Below are 4,357 nucleotides of genomic sequence, written 5' to 3' on the forward strand. Positions count from 1 at the left end.
CAAGTTTACTTGTAGTGTACTTTTGATTTATAATTAATTATTTAGTTTTATTTACAGATTGTACTGAATTATATTTAGATATTTTTAGATTGTAACAAAAGTTTAAGATGTTTTAAGATACATTTCTTGGGAATTCATACTTTTTCATCCAAATTAAAATGTTATTTTACAAATGTTTTTAATTTAGTACATATCTGTGAAACAGTAGCATTTTCCCTCAAATCAGAAAACTTATTGTATTGTTTTGTAATATAGCATATTTAAATTAGATACATGTTTTACCACTCATTATATTGTGACTTATGTATATTTGAGTTTAAATTAGTTTTACATGTTTTCTTAGCCATTTTATCCTTTTGCTATTTTATGTGTGTATGTCTTTTATTTTGCTTCGTCTGCCTGTCATGTGAGGGGTCACATGACATGGAACTTTGTATAAAAGGAAGGAGCAGGAGCACATGGTTAGCTGACGCTATAGCTAAAACAAGCGGTTGCTGGTGTGTGGAGTTTGTGTATTTGGGCATACCTGTCCAGTTACGTTTTATGGACTTTGGATATCACTTTCTTGGATTTTATATAAACAGTGGAAACTTTGCACATTTGGACTTTTAACACGCTAGGACTTTTATATTGTTTTAGATTTGTTTTTTTTATTTCCTTCTTTTAACAGTCTTGAGTTTTTAAATAATTGTAACTCAACCTTTAAGGCTGGCCGTTACAACTTTATTTTAACATTGATGAATGTTTACAGAAAATAACTAACCAATCAAATGCTGTAGGGAAAACCACAATGAACTATATATTAAAAACATATAATCTCTGCTTAGTTACTTGTCAATGACTGCCAGTAAATTACTGTGGAAAAAAATCACAGTAGTTACCTGGCAGCCATTGACAATAGTAATTTACTGTAGAAAAGAGATCACAGTAGTTAACTGGCAGCCATTGACAAGTAACTTACTGTGGAAAAGAAATCACAGTATTTAACTGGCAGCCATTGACAAGTAACTTACTGTACGAAAAAATCACAGTAGTTAACTGGCAGCAATTGACAAGTAACTTACTGTACGGAAAAATCACAGTAGTTAACTGGCAGCAATTGACAAGTAACTTACTGTACGGAAAAATCACAGTAGTTAACTGGCAGCAATTGACAAGTAACTTACTGTACGGAAAAATCACAGTAGTTAACTGGCAGCAATTGACAAGTAACTTACTATAGAAAAAAACACAGTAGTTAACTGGCAGCAATTGACAAGTAACTTACTGTGCTTTTTCTAAAGTAAGTTACTTGTCAATTGCTGCCAGTTAATTACTGTGAATTTCACAATATGTTTTTTACAGTGCAGCAAAGCTGGCAGTGGTAGTTTTGGCTGCTTTTTATCTTCCATTGTGCCGGTGCCGCAAACTCCTGCTTACTCGGTGTAGTGTTCAGGGTGACGATGACGTGATTAGTGCACGCAGGGCAGCGCGCGCAGTGGGGCTGGGCCACGAGACATGAAGGCATCTGATTGGTTCTTTACACACGCACCGAATGGCAGTGATTGGTCGGAGTTTTTACTGTCCTGCAGCTGCTACAGAGGTCTGATTGTTTTCATTCCGTTTTCTGAACACATAATGTATTGACTACTCTCAGGATAGAAGGACCATTTCACCCAGTATAATAAAAAATGTATCTGAACAGGATTACCTACGCTAGCTTTAACTAAGAACTGTTGAATCATCCCTCTATCATCTGTGTGTGTGCACGTAAGCGCTGGAGCGCGCTGCGACGCTACGATAGCATTTAGCTTAGCCCCATTCATTCAATGGTACCATTTAGAGATAAAGTTAGAAGTGACCAAACACATCAACGTTTTTCCTATTTAAGACGAGTAGTTATACGAGCAAGTTTGGTGGTACAAAATAAAACATAGCGCTTTTCTAAGCGGATTTAAAAGAGGAACTATATTGTATGGCGTAATAGCACTTTTGGGAGTACTTCGACTTGGCGCAGTAACACCCTCCCTCTCCCATTATGAGAGTGAGAAGGGGAGCGGACTTTTCAGGCGAGTCGAAGTACTCCCAAAAGTGCTATTACGCCATAAAATATAGTTCCTCTTTTAAATCCGCTTAGAAAAGCGCTACGTTTTATTTTGTACCACCAAACTTGCTCGTATAACTACTCGTCTTAAATAGGAAAAACGTTGATGTGTTTGGTCACTTCTAACTTTATCTCTAAATGGCAGCATTGAATGAATGGGGCTAAGCTAAATGCTATCGTAGCGTCGCAGCGCGCTCCAGCGCTTACGTGCACACACACAGATGATAGAGGGATGATTCAACAGTTCTTAGTTAAGGTAATAACATATTTTAATATTGAAAATGAGTAGACTATTCCTTTAATAATAGATATAGAATAGGAATGATTAGTAATATTGAGATTAGTACAATTGACAACCTATAAAATCCAACAGGCTTAATTAGTCTAATTAAACCAAAATGCCAAGTAGTAGAAGAAGCAGCAGTGGAGTATTCTTAGTTGTGAGCTGTGGCTTAGCAGTATGGTTATTCAAGCAAGCATACCACATTAGAACCGAGAGTAATTTGGTTCCATGATACATGTTTTGAGTAGTGATAAACATCACTTGTCATCCTTGCAAGTCTGGCCACTACTTAAGTCTTCATGGTTGTGTTTATTTTGTTTCTAATCTAACTATCTAAGAAATATTTGAAATCTGTTTTGATGTTTACAGATTGCTCCTACCACACTCGCCTAGAGGTGTTCCCCATCAGGAGTGTATTAAGAGAAAGAGTGATAAAGGTTAGACAGTCATAAAAGAACCGTGGAGTGTAGGCAGTATGCAGAGTGTTATATATAGGATTTAGAAACTTCCTTGATTGTTGGCAAATACATATTATACATACCATTATTGTTAGGTAGATACCTTTTATGTGTTCAGTCTTTTTGAATTACAGTTTAGTAAGGAGTGTCTACTTAAAATCAATAAAACTCAATGTCTATAACCAGACATAATAGCCGTATGCTAAGAATAGATTTTGATTTGTCTCTTTTTGATAGGGCAAAGCAGAAATGCTGGTTGACTGGGAGCCCTGTCCAGTATGGTATGTATTATTCTGTTCTTCTGCTTTATGAATTAATGCATTCATTATGTATTTACTTAAACTTTTTTTCTTGCTACAATTTTTTGATTAATCTGTTTTGTTTCAGATTAAACAAGCCTTTTAAACAAGTGTAAAGCACACATCATTACCGAACATGTCTTTTTATAAGTTTCCTTTTCCATTTATGAAGGATCACCACCATTAGTGCATGCATGAAGGTGGTGTTCCTTCATAGATGGAAAATGAAACTTATACTTATAAAAGACATGTTCGGTAATGTTGTAAGTTTATTGGAAAACCACAACCAGTAACAGAAAAAAATCCTTTCCTTTTTTAGTGGTGAGCAGTGGGCCCATTCCTGGCAGCCAAAGGATTCACTACAAAATAATGAAAATAAATAAAATGTATGTTTAGAACTGCATTTTGGTTTTAGCCTATTTATTAAATTGTTTTTGTGCTGCATTTGAAGTCATGTCTCATCTTTCTGTAGTAGTGAAAAGGGGAACATCTCCAAGAATGTGACCTGGAGTTTAATCTCGAAAGGGAATGTACTAGAAATGTACTTAATCCAACTAAATTTTCTTCTTCAGATGTTATTTAAAAGCATGTTTTCATATTTCATGATTATAAATTGCACTGTTATTTTATTACAGTTGACGTGTTATTTGATGTCATGTTCTGTTTTCTGTGCATTTTAACCTCACAGTCCACTTTTAAGAAATATAACCTTATGGCTTGTATGACATGAAGCTTAAATATGAAGTTCAACAAATAAGACTCATCTTCTATATACTCGCACATTATATCATATCTTTTAATTAAATTCTCTCTCTCACTCTCTTCTACTCCAAACTCATCAGCTGACTGGGTGTTTTATGTCTTAAACCAAATGTATTTTCATCTCAACCCTCTTGAGCCAATTGTGTCATACAGTAGGTCCATCCACTGTGGTCATCAGGAGAAGAGCTCCACATTCATCTAGATCTCAGCATTGCTACTCACCCCTTTACCACCACAACGTGTCAGCTCAATGCATTTCTCTTCAAAGAATGATGTCTTGTAGTTTCAATTTGTTATGCACCTTCAATAAATTTGTTTGATCACTCTTTAAGCCTCTAGTGAGTAATTAATAGGGCTGGGCAAAAAAATCGATTTTTCGATTAATCGTTTTTTTTTTTTTTTGTGGTCGATTCAGAATCGATTCTCAAAGAGCAGAATCGATTTTTTTTTCCTGCAAAAAATGAACGTAAGA

The 4,357-nt window shown here is 35.2% G+C and overlaps 1 long non-coding RNA gene across 1 annotated transcript; it reads left to right on the forward strand.

Annotated features, from left to right (window-relative positions):
- Positions 1-2,735: 2,735 nt before the first annotated feature.
- On the forward strand, positions 2,736-4,107 carry LOC135781722 (uncharacterized). Its single transcript, XR_010545212.2, has 3 exons — positions 2,736-2,803; positions 3,062-3,105; positions 3,443-4,107. It is a non-coding gene; the product is annotated as an uncharacterized lncRNA (long non-coding RNA).
- The last annotated feature ends 250 nt before the right edge of the window (positions 4,108-4,357 follow it).

This window comes from Paramisgurnus dabryanus, chromosome 23 (genome assembly GCF_030506205.2).
Source record: "Paramisgurnus dabryanus chromosome 23, PD_genome_1.1, whole genome shotgun sequence".
In the NCBI taxonomy this organism is placed as follows: domain Eukaryota; kingdom Metazoa; phylum Chordata; class Actinopteri; order Cypriniformes; family Cobitidae; genus Paramisgurnus; species Paramisgurnus dabryanus.